At 37.6% G+C, this 16,127-nt stretch overlaps 1 non-coding gene across 1 annotated transcript; it reads left to right on the top strand.

Moving 5' to 3' along the window:
* Positions 1–398: 398 nt before the first annotated feature.
* On the top strand, positions 399–507 carry LOC112724200 (small nucleolar RNA R71). The gene has a single exon (XR_003163375.1). It is a non-coding gene; the product is annotated as a small nucleolar RNA R71 (small nucleolar RNA).
* Positions 508–16,127: the final 15,620 nt, after the last annotated feature.

The raw sequence follows: 16,127 nt of genomic DNA, 5'->3' as shown, positions 1-16,127 counted from the left end.
TAAGGTTCACCTAAGTAATTCACCTCTGCTATTGCAGGGTTCTTAGGATCATAAGCTTCTTCTTCAGAAGATGCCTCTTGAGTACTGTTGGATGCAGCTTGCATTCCATTCAGACTCTGAGAAATCATATTGACTTGCGGAGTCAATATTTTATTCTGAGCCAATATGGCATTCAGAGTATCAACCTCAAGAATTCCCTTCTTCATAGGCGTCCCATTATTCACAGGATTCCTTTCAGAAGTGTACATGAACTGGTTATTTGCAACCATGTCAATGAGTTCTTGAGCTTCTGCAGGCGTTTTCTTTAGGTGAATGGATCTACCTGCAGAAGTATCCAATGACATCTTAGATAACTCAGACAGACCATCATAGAATATATCCAGGATGGTCCATTCTGAAAGCATGTCAGAAGGACACTTTTTTGGTCAATCCTTTGTATCTCTCCCAAGCTTCATAGAGGGATTCACCTTCTTTCTGTCTGAAGGTTTGAACATCCACTCTAAGCTTGCTCATCTTTTGAGGAGGAAAGAACTTGGCTAGGAAAGCCTTGACCAGCTTATCCCAAGAGTTCAGGCTATCCTTAGGTTGAGAGTCCAACCATACTCTAACTCTGTCTCTTACAGCAAAAGGGAAAAGCATGAGCCTATAGACTTCAGGATCTACTCCATTAGTCTTAACAGTATCACATATCTGCAAGAATTCAGTTAAGAACTGAAAAGGATCTTCAGATGGAAGTCCATGAAACTTGCAGTTCTGCTGCATCAGAGAAACTAATTGAGGTTTCAGCTCAAAGTTGTTTGCTCCAATGGTAGGAATGGAGATGCTTCTTCCATGTAAATTGGAATTAGGTGTAGTAAAGTCACCAAGCATTCTCCTTGCATTGTTGTTGGGTTCGGCTGCCATCTCCTTTACTTGTTCGAAATTTTCAATCAAGTTGTCTCTGGATTGTTGTAATTTAGCTTCTCTTAATTTCCTCTTTAGAGTCCTTTCAGGTTCTGGATCAGCTTCAACAAGAATGCCTTTTTCTCTATCCCTGCTCATAAGAAAGAGAAGAGAAAAAGAAAAGAAGAGAAATCCTCTATGTCACAGTAAAGAGGTTCCTTATTGTTAGTAGAAAAGAAGAAGAAAAATCTGAACTCAGAAAGAGAGAGAGAGGGTTCGGATTTTTGGTGGGTGAGGGAGAGATGTTAGTAGATGAATAAATAAATAGAATAAGATGAGAGAGGGAAAATTTCGAAAATAATTTTTGAAAAAGAGTTAGTTGATTTTTGAAAATAGTTTTTGAAAAAGGTTAGTGGTTTTTCGAAAATAAAAATAAAAAATTAAAATAATAAAAAAGAAATTTTTGAAAAAGGGGGAAGATATTTTCGAAAATTAGAGAGAGAGAGAGTTAGTTAGGTAGTTTTGAAAAAGATAAGAAACAAACAAAAAGTTAGTTAGTTAGTTGAAACAAATTTTGAAAAGATAAGAAGTTAGGAAGTTAGAAAAGATATTTTTGAAATTAAATTTTTGAAAAAGATAAGATAAGAAGATATTTTTGAAAAGATATGATTGGAATTAGTTTTGAAAAAGATTTGATTTTTAAAATCACAATTAATGACTTGATTCACAAGAAATCACAAGATATGATTCTAGAACTTAAAGTTTGAATCTTTCTTAACAAGCAAGTAACAAACTTGAAATTTTTGAATCAAAACATTAATTATTATTGTTATTTTCGAAAATTTGGTATAAAAATAAGAAAAAGATTTTTAAAAAATATTTTTGGAATTTTCGAAAATAACTAAGAAATTTGAAAAAGATTTGATTTTTGAAAAAGATAAGATTTTCAAATTGAAAATTTGATTTGACTCATAAGAAACAACTTGATTTTAAAAATTTTTGAAAAAGTCAATCCAAATTTTTGAATTTGATGAGAGAAAAAGAGAAAGATATAATTTTGATTTTTTTGAAATTTTTATGAAGAGAGAGAAAAAAAATTAAAAACATCATTTTCATGTTTTTCTCTTTTATTTTTGAATCAAAACAAGGAATGCATGCAAGAACACTTTGAATGTCAAGATGAACACCAAGAACACTATGAAGATCATGATGAACACCAAGAACATATTTTTGAAAAATTTTTAATGCAAAGAAAACATGCAAGACACCAAACTTAGAATTCTTTAATGCTTAGACACTAAGAATTCAAGAATGCATATGAAAAACAAGAAAAGACACAAAACATGCAAATACAAAGATCAAACAAGAAGACTTACCAAGAACAACTTGAAGATCATGAAGAACACTATGAATGCATGAGAATTTTCGAAAAATGCAAGATGCACATGCAATTGACACCAAACTTATAACATGACTCAAGACTCAAACAAGAACAAAAATATTTTTGATTTTTATGATATTTTTTTTTGGATTTTTCGAAAATTAATTGAAAAAGGAAAATAAGGATTCCAAAATTTCTAATATGAATTCCAGGAATCTTGCATTCTTAGTCTAAAGCTTCAGTCCAGGAATTAGACATGGCTCACTAGCCAGCCAAGCTTTCAATGAAAGCTCCGGTCCAAAACACTAGACATGGCCAATGGCCAGCCAAGCTTCAGCATGTAAATCAGGAACAACAGCAGGTGGATTAGCAACAACTAGCTTGCTCTTGCTAACAAATTGCAAGCCTCAGTCCAAATGAATTTAGACATGGCTTTACAGCCAGCCAGGCTTCACATGCTTCATAAAACACTAAAATTCAGTCTTTAAAAATTTTGAATAAAAATTTTTTTTTTTCGAAAACAGGTGAGAAAATTTTGAAATATTTTTGAAAAATTTTTGAAAAGAAAACAAAAAGAAAATTACCTAATCTGAGCAACAAGATGAACCGTCAGCTGTCCAAACTCGAACAATCCCCGGCAACGGCGCCAAAAACTTGGTGCGCAGAAATTGTGATTACACTTTGATTATGTAAAATTCATCGCTCTTTCTTTCCCTGGTAATGGCGCCAAAAAAACATGATGCCAATACCATGGTTCACAACTTCGCACAACTAACCAGCAAGTGCACTGGGTCGTCCAAGTAATACCTTACGTGAGTAAGGGTCGAATCCCACGGAGATTGTTGGTATGAAGCAAGCTATGGTCACCTTGTAAATCTCAGTCAGGCGGATATAAAATAGTAATGTGGTTTTCGAAATTAATTAATAAAAGAAGGATAGAAATACTTATGTAAATCATTGGTGAGAATTTCAGATAAGCGAATAGAGATGCTTTCGTTCCTCTAAACCTCTGCTTTCCTGCTATCTTCATCCAATCAGTCTTACTTCTTTCCATGGCTGGCTTTATGTGATACATCACCACTGTCAATGGCTACTTTCGGTCTTCTCTCGGGAAAATGATCCAAATGCCCTGTCACGGCACGGCTAATCGTCTGGAGGCATCACCCATGTCAATGGTTTCATCCTATCCTCTCAGTGAAAATGGTCAACGCACCCTGTCACGACACAGCTATTCATCTTTCGGTTCTCGATCATGCTGGAATAGGATTTACTATCCTTTTGCGTCTGTCACTACGCCCGACGATCGCGAGTTTGAAGCTCGTCACAGTCATTCAATCATTGAATCCTACTCGGAATACCACAGACAAGGTTTAGACCTTCCGGATTCTCTTGAATGCCGCCATCATTCTAGCTTACACCACGAAGATTCTGATTAAGAGATCTAAGAGATACTCATTCAATCTAATGTAGAACGGAAGTGGTTATCAGGCACGCGTTCATAGGGAATGATGATGATTGTCACGTTCATCACATTTAGGTTGAAGTGTGAATGAATATCTTAGAAGCGAAATAAGATGAATTGAATAGAAAATAGTAGTGCTTTGCATTAATCTTTGAGGAACAGCAGAGCTCCACACCTTAATCTATGGAGTGTAGAAACTCTACCGTTAAAAATACATAAGTGATAGGTCCAGGCATGGCCGAATGGCCAGCCCCTCTAAAACGTGATCACAGGATCAGAATACAATCCAGGATCCAGGATCAAAAGATGTCTAATACAATAGTAAAAGGTCCTATTTATAATAGACTAGCTACTAGGGTTTACATAAGTAAGTAATTGATGCATAAATCCACTTCCGGGACCCACTTGGTGTGTGCTTGGGCTGAGCTTTAACTTTCCACGTGCAGAGGCCATTTGTGGAGTTGAACGCCAGTATTTGTGCCAGTTTGGGCGTTCAACTCTGGTTTTGGATCCTTTTCTGGCGCTGGACGCCAGAATTGGACAGAGAGCTGGCGTTGAACGCCAGTTTGCATCGTCTAAACTTGGGCAAAGTATAGACTATTATACATTGATGGAAAGCCCTGGATGTCTACTTTCCAACGCAATTGGAAGCGCGCCATTTCAAGTTCTGCAGCTCCAGAAAATCCACTTTGAGTGCAGGAAGGTCAGAATCCAACAGCATCAGCAGTCCTTCTTCAACCTCTGAATCTGATTTTTGCTCAAGTCCCTCAATTTCAGCCAGAAAATACCTATGACTCTCTATGATTGTGATCTTTGATTTGTTCGATTCTTTATGTCCATTGTTCCATGTAGACATGCATTTATATGATTGAGGCCATCATTTCATTAAGCTCATGTACCTAAATGGCCTACCTTTCATCAACCATTGTTATCCAACTTTGAGCCTATTTTAATCCCTTTGTTCTTAATTTTAGCACATTACAAGTCTTTAAGCGAAAAACAATAATTGTCCTTATTTGGATCTTTGATTAGCTTAGGCTAGTGAGTGTGTGTCATTCAAGTGTGGGGAAACTTGGGACATTGGTTGAGAAAAAGGTGTGTTTTGTATTTTCATTGAAGATCTTGGGAAATGGGTACACACTCATGTGTTAATTAAATGTAAAACCATATGCATTGATACTTGAAAGAGCGAAACTCTCGCGCGATCTAGAATTTTCGCAAATAAATTCCCGTTGTAAGTATAGCTTCTAGACCGACAAGAATTCCTTTCTTACAAACGTTTTAGTTGTCACAAGTAACAAACCCAAATAAAATTGATAACTGAGTATTTAAATCTCGGGTCATCTTCTCAAGGAATTGCAGGGAGGTATAACTTATTATTAGCTATGGAAAAGGTAGAATTTTGGGTTTTAAAGGGTTTGAACAAGGAAAATAAATTGCAGGAATTAATAAATTAATAACTAATAAAAATCTTGGCAAGGTACGAAAATTTGGAAGTCCTATCCTAGTTATCCTTATCGATGGTGATGAGAATTGAGTTTTAATCCCACTTAGTTAACCTTTACTAAAGCAAGGGAAAGTCAAGTGGACTAATTAGTTAGATCCTCAAGTCCTAGCCAACTCCTAAGGAAAGACTAGAGTTAGTGGAATTCAATTCAATTAGCAAAAATAACAATTATCAATCACGATGAGTTTGTTAACTCAAGAGTTACCAATTAATCAACCCAAGCCAAAAGGAAAAAATCTAAATTATTTATATAAATAAAGGAAAGCAATCATAATTCTGAAATACCTCAAATTATATTAAGTAGAAAATCCTAACATGAAGGATTCATAAGCCAATTTGGCAACATAAGTAATCAACAAACGAAAGCATTAAAGTATCTGAAAGCAGAAGAGAAATAAAAAGTAAAAGGAATATTGAACCTGAGAGGAAATTGAAATCCTAAATCCTTTAAGAGGAATCCTAATCCTAAAACCTAAGAGAGAAGAGAGAACCTCTCTCTCTAAAAACTACATCTAAATTATGAAAAGTGAATAATGGAAGATTCCCTTTTGAATGGATGCATTCCCCCACTTTATAACCTCTAATCTGTGTTTTCTGGACTTGGATCTGGGCCAAAAAGGGTTCAAAAATTGCTGGGGGCATTTTCTGCAGTTTCTGCATGTGGCGACTGTCACGCGATCACGTCATCTGGGAGTTTTTCTTGTCACGCGTTCGCTTTGGTCACGCATATGCGTCATTTGCGTTCTGCTCAAGGCACGCGTCCGCGTTAGTCACGCGTTCGCGTCGCTGCCTTTTTGCACTAGGCATGCGGCCACGTCGTCCATGCGTTCGCGTCGCTACCCTTTTCTTCAAAACTCCATTTTTGTGCTTTTCTTCCACTTTTGTATGTTTCCTTTCTGTCCTCTAAGCCATTCCTTCCTTGGGGAATCTGAGAATACTTAACACACAAATCACGGCATCGAATGGTAATAAAGGGTGATTAAAATTAATATTTTTAAAGCATAGGAAACATTTTTTTCACATATATCATATAATAAGGAAGGTAAAGTAAAACCATGCAATTTACATGAATAAGTGGGTGAAGGATTGAATAAATCACTTAAATTGAGCATAAAATACATCATAAAATATGGGTTTATCAACATCCCCACACTTAAACAATAGCATGTCCTCATGCTAAATCCAAGAGAAAGGGTAAAGTTAGAATGGTAGAATCTCATGCAATGCATTCTAATCCAAATGCAAACTACCTAAACGAGTCATGCAATTCTAGTTATTATTCACTTATATATAAAGCTTACATGTAGTTAAATTAATTCATATCCTCACGGAATCATATATGCATAGCCAAACCTTAGATAATGTTAAAACACTTTTACAATTGAGATGGGTAAAAGTAATTCACAAACTTGCAAGACAATTAACAATTAAGTAGAGATATATGGTGATGAGCTATTGAACCCCTCACTGGATTTTTGTGTTTACTCTCTAGTCACTCAGTGTTTATTGGGTTAATTACTCTATTCTTTTTCTATCCTTACTTTCTAAAACTTTGTTCTTCATCTAACCAATCAACAAATATTGAATATAGTCATACAAAAATCATGAGGTCTTTTTCAAGGTTGTAATGGGGCCAAGGTAAAGGTAAGGGTGTATGTATAAGGCTAAGTGAGCTAACAAAGTGAATCCTTGGTTAGTCTAAGATTTTACCTAACATACATACCTTATATAATTTAAAGTTCCTTTTCCTATTTACCCAAATTTTCCCACTTTGTATTACAAGCTCATGCATTGAATTTAATTTTGAAATTTTTGACCCTGTGTATTGACTCTTTTTATTTTGTATTTGGGGAATTTTTGTATCCCCTTATTTAAATACTGAAAATATTATTTATTTATTTATTTATTTATTTATTTATTTATTTATTTATTTATTTATTTATTTATTTATTTATTTTACACATGGTAATTTAATTATTTTGACTTCACATGAGCATGCTTTCCAAATTTCTGAAATAACTTATTCATTTAAAATCCTACTTTGTTTCTATCATCCCATGTTCCCATAAAATTTCCCACACTTAAATTGTACATACTATTTATCTTAAGCTAACCTAGGATTCAACTTGGGATTTTTATTTTATTTTTCTGCTTAAGGCTAGTAATGTGGTTATAGAACAAGAGGGGATTAAAAAGCTCAAGGGGGCTAACAAGGGTGACGTAAAAGGTAGGCTAAATTGGGATAAGTGAGAAAAAATTCAAATGATGGCCTCAATCATCTCTTGGTATGTATCTATATTCCCTACTGGACATATAGATTAAAATAAAGTAAAGAACACCAGAATGAAAAAGAAAGGCAAAACACACAGGAATAAAATTTATGGTTTGAATGTAACCATACAATTAAGCTCAAAACTCACAGGTTGTGTGTTCTCTAGCTCAAAAATCATATATCAGTTATACATGTCATGCAAGTAAAAATCAAGAGTTCCCATTATTCTCAATGTAAATCTTAGGGTGGCCCTTAAAATTTTAGTGTTCCTCCTTGAAGAAATGTTGTTAACTAACTAACATGTAATGCTATATATACAAGGTGTGTGGATTGTTTTAATTTACTAAAGTTTCTAGTTTACTCCTTTTTATTTTCAATTAAAGCAAACTATTATATGCTAAAAGGGTAAACTATACTAATTAGTCCACATATTCTATAACTAATAAATTTAGAATTGCAAACTAAACTAAATGTCTAAGATATAAACTAAAGCGCAAAATGCAGAAATAAAGTAAAAATACAGCAAAAGAATAATGTGCAAGTACTGAAAAATAAAAATAAAAATAAAAATACAAAAAAATAAACAAAATAAGATAGAAGAGTCTGTAGTGGTACGTCAGGGATGGCGACCTCCCCACACTTCAAATATAGCATCGTTCTCGATGCTCACTCAAGCTGGGTGTGAAGAAGTGTCATCACCGGAAGGATGGGCTGCTGGTGTCTCTGTGGTGGTCTGAAGGTCTGCAGGATGGATAAGTATAGGAAGATCTGTCTGCTGCAGTGGAGGCGCTGACTGTAGAGGGATCCCTGGGTCTGCGGCCTGGATCTGGTGTGGCTCCTCATGCTGTGGCGCAGCCTGCTCTGGTCCTGCCTGCTCAGCCTGGGCATGTGTCTCCGCCTCATGGTCGCTCGCCTCCGCCTCAGATGTATCAGAAGGGGTGTCAGGCTCGGAGAGGATGTCGCTGCCGGATCAGATCATCAACTTAAGGTGCTCATAGCGCCGCTTGTTGCGACGCTCCATATGATCTAGGCGGGCAAAGAGTCAATGCACCAGATGATAAATGGGCTCAGGAGCAGGTGGATATGCAGTGGATGAGGCTGGTGCAGTAGTGGAGGCAGATGGGGCAGCTGAAGATATGGCTGCCTCAGCAGAAGCGGTGAGGAATGGCGGTCTGTAGCCTAAAGCCTGAAACTTCCTGCTGTGCGGGATGATCTTCTTGCAATCTGTAGCAGTTGGCTTCACATCAGCCAGCTCCCAAGGCACGTCAGCACGGCGGCCTAGCTGGGTGATCAGATAAGGGAAAGGAAGGGTGACTCTGACATGGACCCTGGCCATGTAATGCCGGATGAAACGTGGAAGATACAGGTCCTTACCCTCCATCACACACTAGATGAGGGTGATCATAGCTGCGGGCAGCTCTGTCTCATGAGTGCCAGGCATAACATAGTTGCTCAGAATCTGGTGCCAGAGCCGAGCCACATCATTCAGGTAAATCAGCTTGATTCCCTTAGGCATTGTTGTATTCTTTCCCATGACCCATGGGACAGTAGGATCAAGGGCTATTCTCTGCTTGACAGCATCCCAGTCAAATCGCATAAATCTCATATCCTCTTCAACCTTTTGGTAACCGTCAGGCTGATCTGACTTAGGCTGAAGGTGGAGGATGTCCTCAATAGCTTCCTCAGTGACCAAAATCTGTTTTCCTCTGAGGTGTACTGCATCCAGGGAAGTCTTAAAATAGTTGCAGTAAAACTCTCTGACCCAGGAAGCATTGACCTCTGTCAAGTTTCTTTCCAAGAAGAACCAACCTCTCTATTTTATCTGTTCGGAGGTGTACTGTTGTAGTTCTTTTGGAATTTTTAGAGTTCTTTCCAGGTACAGGTTCCTGGAAGTGGCAAACACTGGATACTTTAGCTCACAGTATCTGTTTGCAAATTTAACTAGATCTGTGGCAGTGAGGAGCTGGTCAGCCTTCTCCTGCGGGGTAAAGTGCTTTTCCCGCTAGGAGTCATCATGCAAAATGTCCAGGATGGTCATAGAGGATTCGCCTCTTGTCCTCTTGCCAGTGGTTGCTTTGCCCTTTCCTTTGTGCTGAGGGTCAGACATCCTGAAGAGTAGTAATTCTAGGATATAATTGAAGAACAAAAGCAGGAAAACAAGTAGGCAAATAGAATAATAGCAATATAAGCACATAGTGGCAAAAGAGCAAGAGAAGCATGAAATGAGTTAAATAGATGTGCATTATGGACTGTATTTGAGTTAAAAATCTGAGATGAAAAATCACAATCAAAAATATATTATAAGTAGAATACAGGTCAATTAGGAAAAACAATAATCATGCCTTGAGTTAGAAAGTTAAAGTAGTTAGTTAAAAAGCTAAAAGAGAAGTTAGAAAGTTAAAGTGGGTAATAGGTAAAAAGGAAGTTAGAAAGTGAAAGCAGTGAGTTAAAAAGGAAGTTAAAGTAGGGGGCATGATAATGGTTTCCTAGTTAACAATAAATTTCACAAGTTTAAAGAATAATCAACTCATAGTCAAGCAAGGATATCAGGTTATTGATGATAATTCATATAGATACCGGAGTAGCTAAAATTAAAATGAAATCATCAATAATGCAAGTTATTAACCAGGGAATCGAAAGGAATAAGAATACAAGCCCGTGCATTCATGAATTGGTTTATTTATAGCTAAGTAATGCAAAATGCAAAATTGCCAAAACCAATATATGAATGAAAATGAAATAATTTGCAGAAAATTGGGCAGCATTCCGGCTAAAATTGGATGTTCCCGGGTGATAAACAGCAGGAAAAATCAGTTCATATAAATTTAAATAAAGCTGCAAATAGACACAAATAACATGAACATGAAAGAGCAGTGTAACAGCAGCAAGAAACATGGAAGAACAATATATGAACAATATGATCATCACAGCAAAATCAGAATTGCAAAATAGATACAACAAGTAGCAAGAACGGTGCAATTATCAGGCCTAAATCCACTAACCACATCCTAGCTACCTAATCACCTAGAATCCACTACAAACATGCATCTCTAACTATCCTAAATTGAAAAGAATTTGAAAAATATGCAACTAACTATGGAAGATAGAGAAATCGGTGTTCGGCAGAACCTGGTATGTGTATGAACAGAGGTAAGGGCAGAGAGATGGTGATGGTGACGCGGCGGCGCTGGGAGGGAGCACGGCCGCGCGATGGTGGAGCAGGGGCAGGGTGGAGGTTGGGTTTGGGTTGTGAGGGCTGTGGTGGTGGGAGACGATGGTCTGAGGTTGGTCGCGGTGGGGGGGCAGTGGCGGAGGAGGAGGGCGAGGGTGTTGGCGGCGGTTTCGGGTGGTTGGGGGTGGTGGCTGCGGTGGTGGTGGTCGCCGAGGAGGGCGGCGGTGGGGAGATGGGTGGAAGAGAGTGGTGGATAAAGGAAAGAAAGAAGAGAAGGAGAGAGGGCGGGTTTCGGTAGTGGGGTGCGGTGGTCAGTGGTGGTGGGCAGCTGGTGCGGTGGTGGTTGCAGAGGAGGGAGGGAGTTGCAGAGAAGAGAAGAAGAAAAGGGGTATGGGGGGCGCGACGGGTAGGGTTTCGCGTGGGTAAGGGGGTTAGTACTTTTGAATCCACGCGGTCGCGTGATTGACTCAATCGCGTGGGTTGGGTAAAAGATGGGTGACGCGGACGTGTGAGGCACGCGACCGCGTCGCTGAAAATTGTGCTAGACGCACACTTCTAGAGTCGCTCCAGCGCAACTCTCTGTCTCCATTTAGGGGGCCATAATATCCACGCGACGCGGACGCGTTGCTCACGCTTTCGCGTGGGATGAGTGTTTTGCAAGTGATGCGTTCGCGTCAGAGACGCGAACGTGTGGGCCGTTTTGTGCTAAACGCACACCAGACGCACGATTCCAGCCCAACTTTCTGGGCGTTGGTTCTTTACGCCGATTTCCTTCTCACGCCCACACGTGGTCTGCGCGCTCGCGTGGGGTGATGATTTTTTTTATGCAATTATGCAGTATGCAATATGCAGTGCTAATGTAGATGCTATGAATACTTCCAGATTCAATGAAAATAAAATAAAATAAAAACAAACAACACGAAATAAAATTGAAAAAGAAAGGATCATACCATGGTGGGTTGTCTCCCACCAAGCACTTTTAGTTAAAGTCCTTAAGTTGGACATTTGATGAGCTTCCTGTTATGGTGGATTGTGCTTAAATTCATCCAGAAATCTCCACCAATGTTTGGAATGGCAACAGCCTCCGGGGTCCCAAACTAGGTGATGAGCGGATAATTTATACGCTTTTTGGCATTGTTTTTAGTATGTTTTTAGTAGGATCTAGTCACTTTTAGGGATGTTTTCATTAGTTTTTATGTTAAATTCACATTTCTGGATTTTACTATGAGTTTGTGTGTTTTTCTGTGATTTCAGGTATTTTCTGGCTGAAATTGAGGGACTTGAGCAGAAATCAGATTCAGAGGTTGAAAAAGGACTGCTAATGCTGTTGGATTCTGACCTCCCTGCACTCAAAGTGGATTTTCTGGAGCTACAGAACTCGAAATGGCGCGCTTCCAATTGCGTTGAAAAGTAGACATCCAGGGATTTCCAGTAATATATAATAGTCCATACTTTGGCCAAGAATTGACGACGTAAACTGGCGTTCAACGCCAGCCTTCTGCCCAAATCTGGCGTCCAGCGCCAGAAAAGGATCCAAAACCAGAGTTGAACGCCCAAACTGGCACAGAAACTGGCGTTCAACTCCACAAATGGCCTCTGCACGTGCTACACTTAAGCTCAGCCCAAACACACACCAAGTGGGCCCAGGAAGTGGATTTATGCATCAATTACTTACTCATGTAAACCCTAGTAGCTAGTTTATTATAAATAGGACCCTTTACTAGTCTTTTTGACCATCTTTGGATCTTTGGATTACCTTATGATCCTTTGATCACGTTTTAGGGGGCTGGCCATCTCGGCCATGCCTGGACCTTTCACTTATGTATTTTCAACGGTAGAGTTTCTACACTCCATAGATTAAGGTGTGGAGCTCTGCTGTTCCTCAAAGATTAATGCAAAGTACTACTGTTTTCTATTCAATTCTTCTTATTTCGCTTCTAAGATATCCATTTGCACCCAAGAACGTGATGAAGGTGATGATTATGTGTGACGCTCATCATCCTTCTCCCTTATGAACGCGTGCCTGACAAACACTTCTGTTCTACATGAATTAAGCTAGAATGAATATCTCTTAGATCTCCTAACCAGAATCTTCGTGGCGTAAGCTAGAATGATGGTGGCATTCAAGAGAATCCGGAAGGTCTAAACCTTGTCTGTGGTATTCTGAGTAGGATTCAATGATTGAATGACTGTGACGAGCTTCAAACTCGCGATTGTTGGGCGTTAGTGACAGACGCAAAAGGAGGGTGAATCCTATTCCAGCATGATCGGGAACCGACAGATGAATAGCCGTGCCGTGACAGGGTGCGTGAGCATATTATTCACTGAGAGGAGGGGATGTAGCCACTGACAACGGTGATGCCCTTGCATACAGCCAGCCATGGAAAGGAGTAAGACAGATTGGATGAAGATAGCAGGAAAGCAGAGGTTCAGAGGAACAAAAAGCATCTCCATTCGCTTATCTGAAATTCCTACCAATGATTTACATAAGTATCTCTATCCCTATTTTATTATATAATATTCGAAAACTCCATTATCACTTTATATCTGCCTGACTGAGATTTACAAGGTGACCATAGCTTGCTTCATACCAACAATCTCCGTGGGATTCGACCCTTACTCACGTAAGGTATTACTTGGACGACCCAGTGCACTTGCTGGTTAGTTGTATCGAAGTTGTGACAAATCATGAATTAAGATCAAAGCACCAAGCTTTGGAGCCATTACCAGGATTTGTTCGAGCCTGGACATCACAATTTCGTGCACCAAGTTTTTGGCGCCGTTGCCGGGGATTGTTTGAGTTTGGACAACTGACGGTTCATCTTGTGCTCAGATTAGGTAATTTTCTTTTTATTTTCTTTTCAAAAATTTTATTCAAGATTTTTAAGAATGAATTCTAGTGTTTCATGAAGCATGTGAAGCCTGGCTGGCTGTAAAGCCATGTCTAAATTCTTTTGGACTGAGGCTTCCAAACCATCAGAGGCAAGTTACATACTTGAAAAATGATGAGCAGCAATTTATTATCAAGAGCAATATACTCTGGTGTTACATGCTGAAGCTTGGCTGGCCATTGGCCATGTCTAGTGTTTTGGACTGGAGCTTTCTTTGAAAGCTTGGCTGGCTAGTGAGCCATGTCAAATTCCTGGACTGAAGCTTTAGACTAAGAATGCAAGATTCCTGGAATTCATATTAAAAATTTTGGAATCCTTATTTTTCTTTTTTTTAATTAATTTTTCGAAAAAATCCAAAAAAATTTAGAAAATCATAAAAATCAAAAATATTTTTCTGTTTCTTGTTTGAGTCTTGAGTCACATTATAAGTTTGGTGTCACTTGCATATGCATCTTGCATTTTTTCGAAAATATCATGCATTCATAGCGTTCTTCATGATCTTCAAGTTGTTCTTGGTAAGTCTTCTTGTTTGATCTTGATGATTTTTTGTTTTGTGTCTTTTATTGTTTTTCATATGCATTCTTGAATTCTTAGTGTCTAAGCATTAAAGAATTCTAAGTTTGGTGTCTTGCATGTTTTCTTTGCATTAAAAATTTTTCAAAAATATGTTCTTGATGTTCATCATGACATTCATAGTGTTCTTGGTGTTCATCTTGACATTCATAGCATTCTTGCATACATTCATGTTTTGATCTAAAAATTTCATGCATTGCATAATTTTCATGTTTTCATAAAAATTCAAAAAATCAAAAAAATATCTTTCCCTTTTTCTCTCATCAAATTCGAAAATTGAGTTGACTTTTTCAAAAATTTTTAAAATCAAGTTGTTTCTTATGAGTCAAATCAAATTTTCAATTTGAAAATCTTATCTTTTTCAAAATCTTTTTCAAAAATCAAATCTTTTTCAAAATTCTTGGTTATTTTCGAAAATTCCAAAAATAATTTTCAAAAATCTTTTTCTTATTTTATATCATAATTTTCGAAAATAACATAATCAATTAATGTTTTGATTCAAAAATTTGAAGTTTGTTACTTGCTTGTTAAGAAAGATTCAAACTTTAAGTTCTAGAATCATATCTTGTGATTTCTTATGAATCAAGTCATTAATTGTGATTTTAAAAATCAAATCTTTTTCAAAACTAATTTCAATCATATCTTTTCAAAAATATCTTCTTATCTTATCTTTTTCAAAAATATCTTTTCAAAATATCTTTTCTAACTTCCTAACTTCTTATCTTTTCAAAAAATTGTTTCAACTAACTAACTAACTTTTTGTTTGTTTCTTAACTTTTTCAAAACTACCTAACTAACTCTCTCTCTCTCTAATTTTCGAAAATATCTCCCCTCTTTTTCAAAAATTTCTTTTTTATTAACTAATTATTTTTATTTTTAAATTTTAAAAATTTTTCGAAAATTTCTAACATTTTTCAAAAACCATTTTTCAAAAATCACTAACTCTTTTTCAAAATAATTTTCGAAAATTATACCTCCCCCATCCTATTCTATTTATTCATTCATATCCTAACATCTCATCTCACATCTCTTCCATCCGTACAGTTGTGCTTCTTCCTTTACATCACATTCTTTGTCTCCCCCTCTTTTCTTCCACTCACAAAGGGATCCCTGTACTGTGGTATAAAGGATCTCTATTATTATTATTATTTTTCTGTGCCTTCTTCTTTGTCATATGAGCAGGAGCAAGGATAAGAACATTCTTGTGGAAGCAGATCCAGAACCTGAAAGGACTCTGAAGAGAAAATTAAGAGAAGCTAAAATACAACAATCCAGAGATAACCTTTCAGAAATTTTCGAACAGGAAGAGAAGATGGCAGCCGAAAATAATAATAATGTAAGGAAGATGCTTGGTGACTTTACTGCACCTAATTCCAATCTACATGGAAGAAGCATCTCCATTCCTGCCATTGGAGCAAACAACTTTGAGCTGAAACCTCAATTAGTTTCTCTGATGCAGCAGAACTGCAAGTTTCATGGACTTCCATCTGAAGATCCTTTTCAGTTCTTAACTGAATTCTTGCAGATATGTGATACTGTTAAGACTAATGGAGTAGATCCTGAAGTCTACAGGCTCATGCTTTTCCCTTTTGCTGTAAGAGACAGAGCTAGATTATGGTTGGATTCTCAACCCAAAGACAGCTTGAACTCTTGGGATAAGCTGGTCACGGCTTTCTTAGCCAAGTACTTTCCTCCTCAAAAGCTGAGCAACTTTATTGCTGATGTTCAAACCTTCAGACAGAAAGAAGGTGAATCCCTCTATAAAGCTTGGGAAAGATACAAACAGTTGACCAAAAAGTGTCCTTCTGACATGCTTTCAGAATGGACCATCCTGGATATATTCTATGATGGTTTATCTGAGCTATCAAAGATGTCATTGGATACCTCTGCAGGTGGATCCATTCACCTAAAGAAAACGCCTGCAGAAGCTCAAGAACTCATTGACATGGTTGCTAATAACCAGTTCATGTACACTTCTGAAAGGAAT

The sequence above is a fragment of the Arachis hypogaea genome, chromosome 11 (genome assembly GCF_003086295.3).
Source record: "Arachis hypogaea cultivar Tifrunner chromosome 11, arahy.Tifrunner.gnm2.J5K5, whole genome shotgun sequence".
Classification (NCBI taxonomy): Eukaryota; Viridiplantae; Streptophyta; class Magnoliopsida; order Fabales; family Fabaceae; genus Arachis; species Arachis hypogaea.
Note: the sequence above shows the minus strand (reverse complement) of the source record. Positions and strands in the feature narration are given on the sequence as shown.